Source organism: Strongylocentrotus purpuratus, unplaced genomic scaffold (assembly GCF_000002235.5).
Source record: "Strongylocentrotus purpuratus isolate Spur 01 unplaced genomic scaffold, Spur_5.0 spur5_scaffold_12, whole genome shotgun sequence".
NCBI classification, from domain to species: Eukaryota; Metazoa; Echinodermata; class Echinoidea; order Camarodonta; family Strongylocentrotidae; genus Strongylocentrotus; species Strongylocentrotus purpuratus.
Window position 1 is genome coordinate 28,105,983 of NW_022145597.1, and position 20,745 is coordinate 28,126,727.

The 20,745-nt window shown below is 39.2% G+C and overlaps 1 long non-coding RNA gene across 1 annotated transcript; it reads right to left on the reverse strand.

The window, feature by feature from the left end:
• Nucleotides 1-868: 868 nt before the first annotated feature.
• On the reverse strand, nucleotides 869-16,781 carry LOC115922754. The gene is made up of 2 exons (XR_004063595.1): nucleotides 16,567-16,781; nucleotides 869-3,576 (listed from the first exon to the last, which is right to left on the reverse strand). It is a non-coding gene; the product is annotated as an uncharacterized LOC115922754 (long non-coding RNA).
• Nucleotides 16,782-20,745: the final 3,964 nt, after the last annotated feature.

Genomic DNA, 20,745 nt, shown 5'->3' on the forward strand with positions numbered 1-20,745 from the left:
CCAGTTCAGAGATGGCACGTCATAAATAACCTAGCTCCCTTCTCCAACATTGCTTTCTCTCTGTATCCCATCCTCTTTCTATCTCTCTCTCACTCTCTCTCTCTCTCTCTCTCTCTCTCTCTCCCTCTCTCTCTCTCCCTCACTCTCTTTCTGAGTTTGAGTTTGAAGTTTTATTATCCAAAAAAAAACTACATCAATATAATTGTTTAACATATATTAAAAGGATAAATGGGACCAGAAAATAGCATTAATGCTTATCATGTCTGGCACATTAGCACACAAAAGTATCGCAACAATGAATGAGAATGTAATGAATAAATATGAATAACTATTGAATACATACTTAAGCTATAAGCTACAACCCATAATCAAACATCAATTTCATTCGATGTTTCTAAATACTTCTTCCCCCATCTCTCTTTCGCCACAACCGTTTATACTATCGCTATCTCTCACTCCCTCTTTTTTTTTATAAATTGTTTAATACCTCCATACATATCTCGATTTCTCTCGACCGCTTCCCCTTCTTCTCTCTCTTTCCTCCCCCCCCCCCTCCCCCTCTCCCCCCCCCCCCCCCCCCCCCCCCCCCCCCCCCCCTCTCTCTCTCTCTCTCTCTCTCTCTTCTCTTCTCTCTCTCTCTCTCTCTCTCCCTCATCCTCCCCCCTCTCTCTCTCTCTCTCTCTCTCTATCTCTCTCTCACGCTCTTCATGTGCTTCCTTTCCCGGGTTCTTGACTTCCTGCTGTCCCAGGCAATCACAACGTATGCTCTAAACTGTACATTAATAATTATTGTACATGTATATCATTTCAAGCTCTTCGCACGTACATGGTATAATGGTAATAAAACCTTTAATGCAATCAAAACATCTTTTTTCAAGTATGAAAGTGTACCCGGAAGTATTACATTTCATAACAGGTAACATTTTATTAAAAAGGCGTGGAACGCGAACAGTTAAAGAAAGTATGATATTGTTAGTTCTGCACACAGAAGTATTCGTTTAGTACCTTTCCATGGTTTCGAACGACGTAATAATGAATTCAGATACATTTCAAAGATCAATAATCGTTTGCTTCTTTATAAGAATTGCACCATACAAAATAGAATACCGTAATCGAACAAAGCCATCATTCACACGATGATAATTTTACACAGTTTTGAAATAGAATAATAGATATTGGAGAGGGATAACGAAAGAAATGTATGCAAAAGAATCCCTGGTTTTGTTACTGAAATTTAGATTAAAAATTATGAAGCCAATTCAATTCATCATTTTTGTTAACAATCTGAAAATTAACCTGTATTTCATACCGGTCTTTTAGATTTGCAGATTCATAGGCAAGAGTATGTGCTCCAAGCGTGTGTAGCAATGTATTCAAACCTCTTTTTTTTTCAAAAATGAAAATAAATCTTTCTTCATATGGGATTATTACAGGCGCTGGCAAAAAGATAACATTTTCTTCTAAAATTTGTTACACAACATGAATAATATGGTTATCATTTTGTAATCCTTTTAGGGCCCCAATTCGTAAACCATATTTTTTTAGTGGCAAGAGTTTTATAACAGTTTGCCTCGGTGGTATTTGCAATTAGGCTTACGTCAGACAACTAAAAAAAGACATTCAACGAAACAAAACCAAAATCCGAAATGGGAAATACCAATATTAATCATCAATAGATTATGCAACAAATATTGCAATGCATGGATGCACGCCATCGATCTTTCCCGTCCTTTGTCAAACAAATGGGGCGGAGGGGGGGGGGGGGGGTCACATATTACATCATCCGTGGCGTAGGTGAGTCCACCTATTGGGGAGCACTGAAACGATTAGCTGGCACCGCAAAATGAAAATGAAAATGTTTCCGACTAAGGGGTACGGAAGGTATAGTCCCTTTCTGTCTTTTCTAGCTGTTTCTCATTTTACATATTTTTTTCACCACTATATGGTTGGGGGGCCACGTCCCCCCGTACCCCCTGTACCATCATATATTTCTCCCAGCGTGTTCGACGAGCCTGACTGACGAGATAGGATAAAGTCATGCATGTGTGAATTATCAAGCTGTTCACCTTGATAGAGATCTGCTCGTGTGTGTGTGTGTGTAACATACATCATGCAAATTTGTAAATTCCAGTAAAAAGTGAAGCGGGAAAAATATTTACGAGAGACAAATAGTACGAGAACAAAGTCCAAAAATAATAAATGCTCAATTTCGGAAAGGCAACACTGTTATCACCATAGGGCTCAAATATTATTAGTTCATTTCTGATCCCCTTAAAATGACCACACATTATAGTTCATGTATAAGTAACTCTTCCCATATTCATCATAAAGTGACGCCTTTTCCGCTGTCGGGTATAATTTCATAAATATAATATTTCTCAGTCCATCTTTGAATATGCTTGTTTGCGGAACGTTTTACAGATGGCAAAGTATCTACAAGTAGAATAAATTCATTATAATCATATCAATGATAGTCCTATATGGCGCCAAAAAAAAATGCAACTGTGTTTGACACAGTTTTTGTTTTTCAACTGGCAATACTTTTGAATTTAGGCGTTGTATATAGATTTATAAATAGAAGCAGTCCATAGGCAAGAAACATTAAAATTAGCTCAAAATGAAATTTCTCTGCTCGCATCGTTATAGTCTTTATATTGGCAAGTCTTATGCCTCAAATGTCAAGAGCAAGAAAGCAACAAAAGCTGCACAGCATCATTGTAGATCCCATCTTGGTTTATTTATAAAAAAAAAAGATAAACCGGCCATCATGAACGATTTTTTTGTTTTTGTTTTGTTTAAAGTGGCACATGTCCAGGAGGTGAGAGCCTTATTTGTCGCTCTCGAGGATCTTCACCTTCAGAATGACTTCTCTTCCAGTCCATCCAAGCAGCTTCAAAAGCCTTCCTGACATAGTTAACTATCTCCAACGCTTTGTCCCGCGTCGTCGCTTCGAAAACGTAACAATGGATAGATTCTCTTGTTTTGCACGTCAACGCCACGGCGCGTGGATGCCTGAGGTCCGTCGCGCAGTACGCGATACAGAACAGCGGTAATGACTCCAGCACATCGCGGGAAGAGTCCTCAAACGTGATCGTGCTTTTATCCACGCGCAATGCACACGTTGTGTTGATTGGCTGGTGTTGCGTTTGGAGCGCGTTAGCTAACGGCGCTAACTTTTCAACAGCGGTAACCGCGTCACGGACGCGCAGTGACCGCACCGGTACGCGTCCTCCGTAACGCACATGGAATGTCCGCTCCTTAGTTCCCTCGCAGTACAAATCACCATCTGAATTCATGAACCGTTTTCGTAGTAACGAAGGCGAGTTGCGGAGCGTTTGAAGGAATTTACTCGGTGACTTTGGACTGTTAGGACTCTGCGGTGAATTCATTTTTGACCGCGGAGAAATGATCACGGTGTTCCAATATCTTCCCATTCAGTCAGGGATGTTAACGGTCACTGCTGCTAACTGTTCCTTTCAAAAGATACTGTCCAGTATAATGTCCTCCGGCTCCGGGCTTCTTCCCAGAAAGTTTTAACTCCCAACAATACTGTTATTTGTAGTTCAGTCCGAAGACCTACGATAGAAAACAAAATTAAAAACAAGAACTGTTAAATAAATTTGCATGCAAACGAGCGAAACATAATTATTGTGCATATTATGTGTTGTAGCATGTGCTTATCTTCAACACGATTGCAACTTCTTTCCATCACCTTTTGCGAACATTACAATAACGGATTACGTGATCCGAATGTGATCACTATATATTGGAATTGAAATTGCCTTTTGTTGGAATTTTGTAAAGTACATGTAGTTGCGATTGTGTTCTTCTGGTATATTGTTTCACATGCGCAAAATCTGGTTAATGCTGAAATTAAGCAGCTATATACTCTGTGTCTTAAAAGAAGAAAAATTAAACAGAAAAGGGAAAAGAAAAGGCTACTACTTTGGGGGATTTCAAGGTAAATACAGATCACTTGTGCCTCCTTAAATCCGTGGATAACATAAAATTAGTCAGAAAGCCGACACATTTTGGGATTATGGATATGAACAAAAGTCACTCTAATTTATATTTATAGATCTGCAATTCCTCATGATAATCCACAAAACATTTTATACGAACCTTTGACGTATGGGCGCGATATTCCGTGTCGTTCCCCAATGTCTGTTTTTCTAAACCATTTTTTTCTACACAGTTGATGCCCCCACTTTATTATCACAACACCTCCAGTTAATCCGCCCGAAACAATTAGCAGTGGTAATAGGCTAATATCGACACAGAAGAGAGCTTGACCAAAAGATGAAAGCAATTTATGAGAATGATTCAGATCTGAAAGAATCTTTCCTGAACCAAATACTGAACCAAATATTATGGGTCAACTAGCTGCGACGAAAGGGCAACAGACGAGAAGCCCTATAAAGTTTTAAGATCAAATAACCTTCACAATAATGAGGCAAGGAAGCCAATTTTTCTCATCATTAGTTCTGTCAGTAATGTCTGTCCCAAAATGTCCTCTCTTCGTTAAATGCTACAAGAAATAATGGTGGAAAATGTCACCTTGTCACGAAAATCTGAGCTCTGTTCGCTTTCACATTAATGACGTATATCGAAGCCAATTAGATCACATCATAGTTCAATAAAGTCTCGCACAAACTGTCCATCCTCTGCCAAACACTTATATAAATATGATAAACAGATCTGTTTGTCTGTTTGCAGTGAGGTTGAAGGGTAAAAAGACAGGTCGACAAATATGAAGTCATACATAGAAGTTTTAAAACGAAAACAAATGTTCGTCCATTTCAGTGTAAACACTTCACGAAATGATTATGGTGCAAAGAAAGTTAGTTTGCGGAGGTCCTCGTGGTGTAAAAACACAGGTCGAAAATAATATTCATCCTTTGGAAAACGCTCCAAGAAAATGGATGAGTAGGAAAATAATTATTGCCAGCAGAGATATTGCCGCAATGTAAAGAACTGGTAGAGAGAGAGAGAGCTGACTCACATATTAAGTCCACTTCGTTTGATGAGCTGAGATCGACTGTTTACTATCGTGCTTAATACCAGGTAATGATGAGGGCATACCTCTCGTTGTGATTGTCTGTATACGTCATAGCACAGATAGTTTACAATCACAGACCCATTAATTTTAAGTAACCTGACTAGGGAACGCATGTTGATTGTCTGTTCATAGATGCGGGTGAAAGGGGGGGGGGGGGGGGGGGGAGATTGTAATTTTTCCCCATCATGATATAATTATCTACAAAAGTATTTTAAAGCACAAGTATTTGATGTTTAGCTATTCATGGAATCGATAATATGCATAGGCCGATACGGAATCACAATTAAAGCATCACAGACTTCCTCGTATTTTTTTCTCGATTCGGCCAGAATATTTTTTATTCAGCGCAGCTTCCTTAACTTTGTTTTTTTCGGTTGTACAATATAGTTTCGATTGATGTGTTTATTTGAATCCATTTTTTTCTTCAGGGTAACTCTCTTGGGGAATGCGGAAAAAATAATATCGTGGTTGGAATTGAGATAAAGCTACGCAGCATATGGGGTATTCCAAAACCGAAGAAGCCATATTTGAGGCTTGTGCTGACTGCATATAGGCTGAGGCTTACGCACGTCGCCAAGCCCCTGTACCCTGAAGAACACCGCACAGAGCGAGATCCGACGCCACGGGTAGCCTCAATTCAGGCGCAATCATTTCACCCTGACATTGCATCATTAATAATGTTTATCTAAAGCACATTCATACACTATTCTCGTCGTCATTGTTTTTTCTTCTTTTACTTCTTCTTCTTCTTCTTCTTCTTCTTCTTCTTCTTCTTCTTCTTCTTCTTCGGCATCATCATGATCATCTTCAAACGAAACCAGAAGACAGTACTCATCAAATTACCTAATTATATTAAGACTATACTCATTACAAAACATTCCATCCATCTTTGCTGTAATGCCTTGGAAGGCTTGGATATATTTCAAATAAATCAAGTCGCGCATTCGGACCAACTTACTACTACAAGTACAAAATCCTAAAAATACACATTTTAGACCACAGCGACCAAAAGCATCATCATACCTTTGCATGACGTGTTCTCGGAAACCATTGTCAAGGACAAAGATATTTTAGAAGTGTAACATGATGATAATATTGGTTTATTTGCGGTAGCGGGGTAATAACCTGATCCGATGATCATTGAATAATGCCCGCATCGCCCGGAGAATCTCGGTTCGCGTGTGAAACCCCAATAGGATCTACCAAAATAGGGCATATTGAGTTTCAATATATTATTTAGACGTGATATTTTGAAAAGAAAATCTATATTTTACCCTGTCACCTCAGAAATATCCTCTGGCTGCTGTGTCATGATTTATTTTTCAATTCCTATCTCATTTATTATATTCATTTGTTCAAAACTAACTGCAAAACAACCTATTTAAAAAGAGATAATTTTTTTGGTAGAAAACAATTAAATTTTCTAAACTTGATATTTATGATAAATTCAATTTTCGGAAATGTCCATGATGAAAAATAGTTGCCCAGTTTAGCAAACCGCAAATGAGACGCTAACAACACGGGCTACAATGTGTTTTTATATTATAAATGTAGAAAATCTTAATTTCAATGTAGTAGGATGATTGCGATTAAGGCTCCTAAATACGAAATTAAATTGTAAGTGCTGAAAGGTAAATGAATGTAGCTCGGGGCGATCGTACAAACACGTAGTACATATTAAGTGGCCTCTCGATAACGACATAAGGAAATACAATACAGTGATTCTTCAAGTGTCTTCAATGAAAGTTGTTTGCCGAAGCTGAATAAATAGTGTTAATGGGCATAATTATTTTGCAGACAAGTAAATATTCATTATTGTATGTGCCTGACGTATCGTCTATTGTCATGGGGAAACTATAATTTTGCTCCTTTTCCCCAGTATTTCCTAACTGCTATATGCGTAGAATAATACGGATACCATTAACAGGGGGTGTTTCACAAAGATCCTAAGTCGAACTTAACTCTAAGCTGGACTTAACAATAATGGAAAGCCGTTGGCATGTATAAAAATATTTTGTTTCAGTTGTTTTAAACGGCGTAAATTGTTGATTCAAATCATTCAATGATTTCTATTATCAAGGAGATTTTATGTTCTTGATGTAAAATTATAAAAACTCTAAAATACTTGAATTTTCACTATTGAATATATTTTATTTTAAGGCTACAAAATTAATGGCCCCCATAATTTTTTAGTCCAACTTAAAGTTAGGTTTGACTTCGAATCTTTGTGAAACACCCCCAGGTTTATAAGATATGAATATCATGCTAATTATCTTGATGACTATAGGCCAAGATCAAATCGAGATTATCATTGATGATTGTTTTTTTTCTGAAATTTCCATTATAATCGGCATTACACTGTACACTGTTGCAATGGTGTAGCGTGAGTGCTTAACTTGAAGGGGCTTACAACATCAACAGGGAAGGGGGTGTGACCGGTCTTACTAAATTGGTGAACGAAAATGACCCGACCAAGAGGTGAAAGAGCGTGTGTGTAAGTAGGGGGTATCATCTTTATGTCATATCACATTGCCCTTCTTATTTCTTTCTCTCTCTCTCTCTCTCTCTCTCTCTCTCTCTCTCTCTCTCTCTCTCTTTTATGTTGCTATATTTTTATCAATTATGTTGGGAGGGGGCACGTGTCTATGGTATATACTGGGCTGTCATCTTCTACCCGTCACAATACATGGCTATGTTAGGTTTGTATAGCATATTGCGACTATATGTGATGCTAATGACATTATGATGGTATAAATTACACGTCACATGACAGATGGGGCAGCCTACCAACAGATGGAATGCTCTACGCGGAACAGGGAGATAGAGAGAGTGAGTGGGCGGGAGAGATATATATAGGAGAGAGATGATGAAAGGAGAGAGAGAGAGAGAGAGGGGTGTTAAAAGGCAAGGGAGAGGAATATTGAGAGATGGGAGATCGAGAGAGGGCAACAGAAGCGTGGGAGCAGTGGGAATAACAGGGGATGAAATAGGTAAGCAACAAAGATAAAGAGAGAGAGAGAAGAAGAAGAAGAAGAACTACAATATATATAATGTACACTTATAGAAGAAATGAGAGAGAGATAAAGGACGCAATTCAAAACAGTGATGGGAAGAGTGGGATAGAGAGAAGACAGACTGAAAAGAAAGAAAAGAACAGAGAAATAAAGGAAGAAAGATAGATAGATAGAAAAAAAGAGAAAGAAAGAAAGATCGAGAATAAAGAATGAAATGAAGGGGCGCCCCAAGCATTCCTTCCTACATTATAGGAAAAGAAAAACGATACACATGAATGTCCACTTGATCTCGTATTTCTTATAAATTGATCATAATACATTTAAATTCATGTAACTTCATCCGCTGTTTGCTAATAACGAACTACCATGTTCATCGGTACCCTTCGGTAATTTGATTTGATTTGTATTACTGGGTAATGAATATAAATGATGGATAGCACTTATTAAGTTTAGGAAAATTAAATAGAGAGGAAGAGATAAATTGATGAACATAATTTTCTCAATCAGAAAGCGTTTTGGAGTGGCGAGTAGCGATTGCTCCTAAATTTCAGCCCTAATATATCCCTAAACCTGTGACAACCATTTTTATTATCATTTAATCTGATTATTTATTCGTATCAAATTTTACAGACATATATCAATATCATGCTTCAACCAAATATGATATCTTAGTTCTATTTGTCCAAGATTCTGGAAACATACAACGATTAATTGAAAAATATGACATTCCACATCTGTTGGTTTTTGTTTGTTGGTTAGTTTTGAATACGTTTCTTGTTCTGTTGTTGGTTTTGCTTGTAATGTATTTTTTGACGTGTGCCCTTTCCCCTATATAACAGAAATATTCTGAAGACACCGAGAACAGAAGAAATGATACTCGAAGAACAATAAAGGTATTGACAAAAAATGATAAATTGTGCGCTACGTGAAGTGTCATTACAGTGACGATTTAAAAGAGACAACAATTGCAAGCATCAAACATAATTTGTTGTATTGAAAGTCATAAAATTAATTTATGATTTGGTTTGTATTACATTGTAAACACTTTAAAAATGAAAACCGAGAACTTAAAGATAAACTCCAGTACTGGTAAAAAAAAAAAAAAAATTCTCACAGAATCAAAGGAAACTTACACTGAATGTTCAAGATTACAAATAAATGACATGTACGTGCCAAACAATTTTGGAAGAAAATGTATACTGGCTGAGTAATGAGCATAGAAAGACAAGGAAATCAAGGAAGTACTAGCCCCGACACCATGTGTGTTGTCCCATATATAGCTTTCTACATAGGCGCCGGAAGTGGGGGGGCAGGGGGGGGCAGTTGCCCCCCCAGTCAAAAAAGTGGGGGGGGGGCAAAACGCATTTTTGCCCCCCAAAACGCCCCCCCCCCCCTCCAAAAAAAAAAAAAAAAAAGCAGTAAAGGAATAAACATGGTTTGTATTTTTAACCCAAAAGAACATAACAATAATAAAAACCTGAATTAAAGCACATATACCATTCCATTCAAAGAAAAGGAAAGTTCACAGGAATTAAATTTTTATAAACATTGCGCATGCTACCTATACGGTTTAGAATAGCGATACGCGCATATCGTGGACATATTGTGCGAGAATGGGAAAACGTGTCTGTTTTTTTGGTTTTGTTATAGGGGTGAGAAGACATGAGCCCCTGAACGCTGGCGTACTGATGGGGGGGGGGGTATATCTATACGATACCAGTGATTTACACATGTTGCTATTATGACATGATTTTCCGGTATTTTTTCTCCATTTTTTTTAAAGTCATACCTTTTTATGCGTTTGTTGGAAAATAAGAAATTCCCAAATTACAGTCGGGCGAAAAATACGCTTATTTAGAAGCCTTTATGACATGGTCTGCAAAGTGGCTGGGCTCGAGCCCCTCCCCCCTCACTTTTTGAAAAAGTATGTTAAAGAGAAAAAGAAAGAAAGACGGAGAGAAAAAATAAGTGACCTGCCAATGTCACAAATAAGGCATAAAAAATGCTCATCTGACCGTAATTAAATGCCTAAAACCCCAGAGCTTACCGGTGCTCCGCCCCCGGACCCCACCAAGGGCCCTAAGGCGGGCCCCTGGATGCTCATCTGACCGTAATTAAATACCTAAAACCCCTGAGCTTCCGGGGCTCTGCCCCCTGGACCCCACCAAGGGCTCTAAGGCGGGCCCTGGATGCTCATCTGACCGTAATTAAATACCTAAAACCCCTGAGCTTCCGGGGGCTCTGCCCCCTGGACCCCACCAAGGGCCCTATAAGGCGGGCCCCTGGATGCTCATCTGACCATTATTAAATACCTAAAACCCCTGAGCTTCCGGGGGCTCTGCCCCCTGGAAGCTCATCTGACCATTATTCAATACCTAAAACCCCTGAGCTTCCGGGGGCCCTGCCCCCTGGACCCCACCAAGTGCCCTAGGGCGGCCCCTGGTTGCTCATCTGACCGTAGTTAAATACCTAAAACCCCTGAGCTTCTGGGGGCTCTGCCCCCTGGACCCCACCAAGGGCCCTATAAGGCGGGCCCCTGGATGCTCATCTGACCGTAGTCAAATATTAAAACCTCTGAGCTTCTGGGGGCTCCCCCCCCCCCCTCTGGAACACGTCAATGGCCTTAAAGAGGCCCCTGGATGCTCATCTAACCGTAATTAAATACCTAAAATCCCTGAGCTTCCGGGGGCTCAGCCCCTTGACACCCTGCCGAGGCTGGACCCCACGCCAATTTACGCTCTACCTGATCGTTAATACTTCACTTTGAAAAACGTTCCGCGGGACCTGCATGTAACGTGTAAGACTGGTGGTGATGCAGATTTTTCGTCTGCCCCCCCCCCTTCCGAACGTTTTTTCTCATTACGTCACTGCCCTCGGAAGGTGAGCCCCCTGGAATGTTTGCCCCCCCAATCCCAAACTGCTTCCGGCGCGCCTGGCTTTCTATGTGAGTGCTTGTTACTTTACCAAGACTCGGTCAAATTTATTATGATTTTGATGACTCCAGAACCTTGCAGTACACATCAATACTTACATGCTACATGATCAACTGTTTTCTGATCCTTTCCACAACTTTTCTTTCACAATGCAATCGCATTACCAGTACTAAAGTTTATCTTTAACAACTTTTTGCTGGTAAGATAAGATAGCATCTTTTGAAAAAGTAGATAAAATTGAAATATATTCTTAATATATAAATAGTTGCTCCATAAATTTAAAAAAAAGGGTAGACCTAACCCTAATTTGGTAATAAAAGACTCTTTTGAGGGGAAATCTCCTTGGAATCATTCTGACTCGTTTATTTAGTATACATGTCCCGATCCCATCCCATCCCAAGGCAGGACAAGGCAAGGCACAAGGCAACCCTTCCTATCGAACGACAACAACCTCGCGTGCACAATATAAACCCATTGCTAATGTTGGATAACAAATACCCCCCCCCCCCCTCTCACACTCAGTGTTATTTAGGGTACGCGTATGCATGTTCCCTCCTTTTGAAAACACCCCCTTAAGTCCGGTGTGTAAAGTCAATACGGGCCGGATTTTTGTGTACTACGAGCCGGCTTTTGGTGCGTGAAAAGTACTCCTTTACCGGACATTTTGGGAACACGAATGCGGTCCCTCCGACCCCGAATTGGGGAGGGGGGGGGGGGGGGGGACTAAATAGGGGCGAACAGTGCTTCACATCATGCTCTATGTACACCAATGTTTGAGAGATTGACAGATGGAACGCTTGATGTGGTACTCCGGAATGGCCGGAGGACGCATTACTAGCGGAGTTCAAACAGGAGTGGACCCATGATTCTGTTATCTAAAAAAAATAAGGAGGGGCACCATCACGAACAAAATCTCTGAAAATAAGAAAAAGCTATCACATATTTACTATGCAGCTTTCAAAGTCTAATATTTTAATGCGTCAGAACACAACTAGGATTCTTCATTAAAAAGGGGTAGACGTGCCCCCTTTAAGCCCCCCCCCCCCCCCCTAACTTGGACTGGATACGCCATGTAGTTCGAGGTTTAATAGCATGACGACATAGCCGTAATAGGCTGGGAGGGGGTCTATGGTATGGTCATATACGTCATAACATGTTTTGCTTACAGCAGACTGCGTTTTAGCTGAAGGTTAATTTCAAGTACTGTATGATTATTGATGTGAAAGAAGGCAAGCAGGGCTAAGATTTAATTGGTCTTAGAATCTTCGAGAAGATTCTAAGAAAGGGACAAGGTTAAAATATGCTTTAATTCCATTTTATTTTACTAAGCCAATCAAAGAAAAGGCCCTGGTAGATCTATTTTAGTTATTGTGCCTGCCGGTATATCATCAAGACCTATTACCATCAATTTATCAGTCTTTAAAAACGAAATAAATGAATTTAAACCTATATTCATTTAAAGTTGATATTTATTTCATGTGCAGAATAAAAAGTAATATACTTGGAAGAGTTTAAATCTTGTGGATTTCTTGTTTGTTTCTGTTATTGGTACTTAGAAATATCACAATTTAAAAAAAGTTACCAACCGTGCAAAATGAAAAGTTATAACTGGAATCAATCGAGGTGTATCACATAAAAAATATATATAATTCGCACTGCAAATGTTGTGCAAAATAGGGTCTCGACCTGCATGTAATGTATAATGATGTTTCCATGGTAAAACATGATAAGTAGACTTAGACTAATAAATGAAAATGGGCAAACAACATTTTTATGTCACTCTTCCGACCTTGTAAAGATTAGGAAACGTGCAATTCCGACATTATGTGCTCATTTCCTTTCATTCGGAACAGGTTTTTCCGCTTACCTGGTAAACAGACTCAAACAATAAACCCCAAAGCTGTCAAAATGTCATAATATCAAATCAGATGGGAAAAGGTTTTGCATCGATTACGCCCAATATATAACATTAATAGATTATTACTTACACGTCAAAGTGACGTTATGCCACTATTTGTCATATAAAAGATTGGAGCAGGACTTCTCCCTTGAATGTCGATAAATGGATAAACTACAAGACAATGCAACCACCTCTCCCCCTCCCCCTACACCTCATATAGTTTGGTAACGAGACCATGAGAAAGACATCAATTATCTAATTGGCCAAAATATAGACTGACGGAAGTGCATAATAACAAACCTTAGTCATTAGAATAAAAGACAATGCCAGAAACCAAGGATATTTGAAGAAGGTCTTGATGGTTTGAGCAGGAACTCACATACCCTGGTTTGAGGGTACTTTGCCTTTCTTAAGGCTCTTTTGCTCACGTGGATAAACGTATAAAGATTTTTCTTCATTGCTTCTAGTGACATGTCCAAACGAAGTATGGGTCCATTACATGTAATGAAGTTCTATACGCCTTGGGTGATTACAGTGGAATTATTGGTCTACTTTTCCTGCTATGTCAGAGTTGTAAAGGGTGCATCTTCCATTAACACGTTTTATTTCCATATTCGGACGTGAACGTGTCGTATAGCCGAGGCGGGGGTTGGGGAGGGGGGGGGGCTGAACCCGCAAACAAGCATGCATATCATTTTTATCGCAATGCCACGGTTCTGTAACGGTGCATAGTAGGTCTATGGTAAAGATGTCTTCAAAGGTGTGTGTATGTGTGGGGAAGGGGAAGGAGGGGGTGGAGGGCTGCAGCCTCTCAGCCACCCCCTCGCCCATTCCGAGTTACGGGACCCCTTTTATCAGCTTGAATGGGAATCCACTCTTTTCGGAGTGGTTCGAAATCACTTCGTTTGGTGTGGAGTTGAATCCTTTTCCAGTCATAGTGGATACACTCAAAGTCGTGGTTTGGAAGGCTCTATGATTTGGAGTGGATTCAAATCTAACATGAAGAGATCCCTACTCGATCTCTAAACCTCAAATTTAAAATCGACATTTTAAAATGGCCGAGGAGTGACAACATTTTAAAACGGTAGATTTACACGTTTTACATGCTGAGCAGCAAATTAAAGAAAACTGTACCAATTTTGAAATGTTGTTATTTCTCGGGCATTTAAAATTAATGTTGATTAGATAATAATATCTGATAAACAAATTATTATGACTGGCAAAACCAGGGATATGTGATATCCCTGGCAAAACAGTGGATTTCCACTCCACGACAGAGAGGTTGAAAGTCATTTTGTTAACCACTGTTAACGCTACCTGTAATGAATTCCCTGTAATATAGTTTGCATGCACAAACAGTATTGTCAGATATAGGGCGTAACAGTGTCTGCACTGTGAGACTAGGCTGACGGCATACTGCACCCGGTGGGGTCACTCCCCTGCAAAGAGTGACACGTATGACCGTTACCACCAATGCATATAACCCCCTTTTGCGGTCAATTTCAAGGACATTTTGTGAAATTTAACCCCCTTTTTTACGTCAAAACAAGGACAAAATCGTACTTTGGAATACCCCTATTTATAAGATTGTAAGGACACTTTCGCAAATTTACCCCTATTTTACCATATTTCAAGGACAAGACTCGGCTCCGAGAATTTTTCTTCCCGGTTTTCTCTTTTCCCTTCCCGGATTTCTCTTTTCCCTTTTCCTGACCCCTATTTATCAATTTCGGGGACACCTGTGCACCCCTATTTTCTTTATTTCGAGGAATATTTTGTCCGCGGACATTGCTTGAAATTGACCCCTTTTTCCGCGATTTTGGTAACGATCATGCGGTCCGGAAGTCACATTGAGTGACCCCACCATAACTTCTTTGGACAAGAACCGACGTTGCTAGCTGTGCTCAAGGCTTCATGAAATGTTTTAAAATTTCAAATTAGAGTCTGTGTCTACAGACTAAGCGCTATCTGGAATTCCCGTTACCGTACAACCACTCAACACAAATCGGACCGAATCATTACTACGAAAAGTTATCTCTTTGATCTAGCTAATTAGCGCAATGCATTGACGAAAAACAATCAAGTTATGACATATTGTGACATCGAAGAGATTAATGACGGATCCATGCGGGTCCGCGTTATTGTTTGTTACTGAAGGAACCCTTCAGCAGAGTCACTGCTGCGCTGTATCATTGTTGGAGCACTACGAAATGAACGGGGTGATTGCAAAAGTAATTGGAAACGGTGTCTTCTTGCAGAATGATGACGGATGACTGTGTATCTCTACTTACAAACTAAATCATTTTCTGCGTTATTGTTTGACTTATTTACTTGGTAAAGGAAACAAACATGTAGTTAGTAATACGAAGCGTTCTTTTGCGAAGCTTTTGTCTAGCTTATTTACTTGGCTGTCGTTTATATAGGCCTATCTCATCTCTCGACTCTATTCTAGAATAGACATAAGAGATGATGGAATTGATATTGAGTATCGGATGGCAAGTCAAGAATCTGACCTCTTGACCCAACTTGTGTCTTTTTATCAATAATGTCTCACCTTCTCTCTCTGCCTCCCCGCCCCCTCCCTCAACCACACTCAACCCCATCTTTCATTCTATGCCCCTCTACCAATTCCAGTTTCTCATTCATCATCATGTTTCCTCTTTTTCTCTCTCTCTCATTCTCTCTCTCTCTCTCTCTCTCTCTCCCTCTCTCCTCTCGTCATTTCCTCCTCATCTTGTCCTCCTTAGTCTAACCCCATCTATCCCCCTCCCGCTCTGCCCTATATCTTACCCTTTTCCAATCTCTTCATACTATATCAACATTGTGCATCATAACACCACCGCGCTAATAATGATATCACTTCTCTTTTAGTGAGACTGATCGAGATATTCATCTTGCGGGTAGGATGTATGTAAATAGAATCTTATATCCCCTGAAGATGAGACCTGACATTTGACATACACAAGCTCCTCCTCTTGTCTCTCTTATGCTGGTATTCATTCCCGGGATTTCCCCCGATACTTTTCTGTTTTGTCACCCAGGGGCATATCCGGCATCGGATGGAGTACCCAAACTCTAAATCTGTTTTATTTCTATTCTTAGATTTTCTGATGGATATGTCCCCCCCCCCTAATTTGTCTTTATTATGAATGAGATTTAGCGAGGAACATGTTAACAAAGAGGAATGCAAGAACTCACAGCCCCTCAATTTCCCCTAAGCCCCCCCCCCCCAAAAAAAAAAAGAACATACCTGCTTGCTCGCCCCTTGCACTTAATGACAACTTTATCATTATCTTGTTCTATGATCAGACTATATTATGAACATAATTGCCAATTTACTTATTTCCTATAAAAATGTGCCTTCTTTTAGGATGGACATTGCAAGCCAAATTTATAGGAAACAGCTGCTAATGTCTCATTTCATTGCTCAACTTTGGGGAGAAAAAAATATAAATCAGAAAGAAGAAGTTGGCATATAGCCTACGTAACGGAAAACAAATTTTTGATTTGCGACTTTCAACAGTGACAGCAAACAAGCTGTTGACTAACATTATACGAAAGATATTGAATCGAGAACTACATAGTAGAACACACAGATAATCATGGTTTTGTTTTATCTAGAACATAATTATTAGAATGTATTAATATGATCGTACTTACATGTGCCGTATAGTTGCTAGAAAGCTGTTCAATTGAGTCGATTAGTCGATACTTCCGTGCGAAAGATGAAATTCGCTTATGTCTTTCCAGATACAAATTGAAATATATATTGTGGATGTATACTGCTGATTCAAAGCGACTTTTGTGAGGAGTTATATTGTTTCTGTTATACGACCATCGAATTCATAAACCTGTACCTCTCTTCTAAAAATATCCGTAACTGTTCACGTGGTTACGTTAAAACTTGGGATAAAAGAAAACTTAACGGTTCGGTGAACGCGTGCCGTACGTCACATCCAGTGATCACACCTGTATTAGTCTAGAAACCTAGACACTTATGTTATCAAAGTATGTTTAAGAAACAAATTTGTTAATTGAACGACATTTATTATAAAGAAGTTATTAAATTATAATTGAGACTATGAAAAAATAATCAAATTTGTCCATATCACACTTGCAACCAGCACAAACTGACTTAGTTGTAAAGTTTCGACACACTTACATATAGGGCCTATATTTAGTGCCTACATATAAAGACTACACATCGTGTAAATTGTCTTCCCTCTTTGTGTTGTGTTCACTAAAGCGTGACACGCCCTTTTGTACCCATTTTAAACAAAGACTGTGAAAAATAAACATTGGAAACGTACGTCGTGAACAGAGTAAATACAAACTGAGAATTTATGACGAGTGTATGACGTTAGTGACGAAAGCCGGAAGAAATAAATCATGTTTTAAACAAGTTTCTGTAAATGATTCTTCTTTAAAAAATACAGAATTTTGGAACAATTCCTGCGTATAATAATGTGTGTTTTCTGTTACAAAAACCTGTTCTAGAGAGACGGACAGAGAAGGGGCAGGGGGTAATGAGAGAAAGAGGGAGAGGGGGAGAGGGAGAGAGAGAGAAGGGGAGGGTAAATGATATATATATATATATATATAGAGAGAGAGAGAGAGACAGAGACAGAGAGACAGAGAGACAGAGACAGAGAGACAAAAATACAGAGAGAGAGAGAGAGAGAGAGAAATGGAGCATTTGGAGCAAGGAGCAAGGAAAGATTATGTTTGGCAACTGAAGTTTTGTGAAAATACCTCTTTTCAAATATGGGTCATTGAATTCAAAAGAAGACCAGTGGAAGCCGGGTATGGCCGGAACTAAAAATAGATTTAAACTAGAATTTAAATCGTCACGAGGACGATTAAGGTGGTCTGTCTTCAAGTCTTATGATAGATTATAATACTTACTATACTGAGAAAGGGAGAAGTTATATAGACATGTAAACAATGATGATCATCATGATGATGATGATGATCTTGATAGTAATGGGGATGACGATGTTGATGATGATGATGATGATCATGATGATGTTGATGATGATCATCAACAGACCATGATGACATCTGATTGAAAAAAATGAGGGAACATTTAGATAGCATATAGTCTCAGCTACAACATACTCCAAAATCAACAAAAACCAAACGGAAATAACGGCGATATTGCTCGCAAAAGACAGGAATGTAGAATCCAGATTTGAGAAAAAGTCATCTCCCATAGGGACTACACTCAGAAAGTAATGGATCAAGTGATAATAGGGGAATAATAAAGTAAACATGGTTGTTTATAACATTATTTGTGATTCTACGTGTTTTAATAAGCAAAGGAAAAGGTACAGTGAAAGGTCAAAAAGAAAAAAAAAGTGAAGAAAAAAATTGTTGGAGACGCCCGGACTCGAACCAGGGACCTCGAGGTCGGAAGTCAAGTGCGTTACCGATGTACCAAAATATTTCCCATAGAGATTACACGTAAACGGAAAATGGAATTATCAAATCCCACTTTGTAAGTGAAATATGAGCATGATCCCGGCATCTGATCGAAAATTAAAGGGCACACTTACGATAGCATATTGACTCAGCTACAACATACTCAAAGCTCAGCGTAAACAAAGATAAAACGACGGAGATATTGCTCGCGAAAGACAAGAATGTAGAAACCAGTTTTGAGAAAAAGTCATGTCCCATAGAGAATACACGCAAAATGTGAAAAATTGACATGCCTCCTTTAATCGCAAAAATACGCCATGATGCCATTGTTCAAATGAAATATCGTGGGAAATACATTCGTAGAGAATATTCTCAGCTAAAACATATCAAAATTTGAAAGAAAATTGATCAATATTTACAGAGATACAATCAATTTTCCAAAAATCTGCTAACGTCATAATATGCAAATTGAAATTTTAAGTTCGGAGGCCATTATGATGACGTCATGAGTTAATTGAGGGTCAAATTAGACATAAAATCATATCTCCGACTCATGATCTATCTAAATATGAAAAAAAATTGGGGGTATCTATCCATTCTGAAGAGTTAAAATGAATTTTGTATAGGCTTGTTTTTGCACATGTAATGTGGATAGGGATAATGCAGATCCGCGTGTGCTGTAAACTTTGACGGACGCTCATTGCGTTATCACTGGTCAGAAAAAGGTGAACAAGGTATCAAAATGCTTGGAAAAATGTGGTTGATATGATAGAGAAAATTTGGCGTTTCCATGTTGTAAAATGTCAGTACGCGCACTTACGCGCGGAAACGCGCGCAAAAAAGTGCTCTCGCGCAAAATCTTGAAAATGCTTACAATGGCCTGAAACGTGTGCAAAAAAAATTTGGAACGAATTTGAGCATTTTAAAATTTTAAAGCGCGCGTACGTGCGCGTCGAGGTGCGCGCGCAAATTTTGTTGACAATTTTAGTTGAACTTTGACCTGAAGTTGATGTATACCAAATATGGTTTATTTTTGAAGACTCGTTATCGAGATATGATAATGACTTGATTTTTACAAAATGGCGCCTGGATGACGTCACGATGACCCCATGAACTTGAAAAAGGTTTCGGGAACTTGATATTATAGGGCCTAATGACTATCAGAAATTTGAAGGAAATTGACCAAGTCGATTTCGAGTAAACGTATACACAAAAAAAGTGTACGGAATAAATAAAAATAAATAAAGAATAAAGAATAAAGAAAGAAAATTCTAACGAAATCAATAGGTGATCTGTCATCGACAGACCACCTAATTAATAATGAAATATTTCATCTTTCAGGAAGAATTGTGTTACTTCTGCTCTTATATAATAAGAGTACAAAATCGCTATGTTTTCGAGATTATTGTTTCCCACGTGCCATCATTATCATTCAGCATTTTATTTCACCCTTCCTTTAACCGACCGTTTACAATAATTATTATATGCTCAACATAACTATTGTATCCTCAAGAGCAAGAAGAGGCTATGACAAACACGCACTAGATTCCTCCCTTTTTTGTTATACTGCAGGTCCCTCTCCCTCCCCCCTCTCTCTCCCTCTCTCTTCTTCTCTCTCTCTCTCTCTCTCTCCCTCTCTCTCCCCCTCTTCCTCTTCCTCCTCTCTCTCTCCCTTTCGCCCTCCGGCCTCTCCCTCCCCTCATTTGCTTCTTGTCCCCTCTCGATCCCCCACACCATTGGATGGGGCGTGTTCCCGTGCCCCCCCCCCCCCCCCCCCTCTAATCATGTACCGGCCCTCTGTCTGTATCATCTTTACTCCTGCATATTTTTTGGTGGAGGGGCACTTCAGCGGGGGCCTTGCTTTCATTTTTCTAATTGTACCTCACTTTTGATTTTTGTGATTGAGGGAGGGGAGGAGAGGCAGAGAGAGAAGATTTCACCCCCCCCCCCCCCCGTAACTGTATACTGCCACTGAATAGAAGATGCTGTGATAACTTGAGTCATGACATGTAGAGGGCGTTCGATAAAAAAGAAGGATTCTACACTATTGATTATCTGTGTTGAAAACATGAGATTTTTAGTTATGTGGAAAAACATTATTAATAAATTGTTTGACAAATTAAAACAGAAATGTTTGGTCTGTTCTTTTAAATTTGTACAAAAAATAAAAGGCTCTTTAAACCGCCGGCTCATATACTATGCTGACATGGAATGATATTGTGCTGTATGCCTACTGGTATAAAAGGGTTTTTAAGAAGTGGCTTCATTTTTATTATATTTGTATTTAATTGTATGTTAATGGGCCCCATTTACAAGCTCTGCTCTCAGGGGTCCATAGCCTGTCATCATTTTATAATTGTACCAGTACCAGTGTCATTGTAAATTGTTTTTAATGATTGGCTGAATAATTAAAATTGA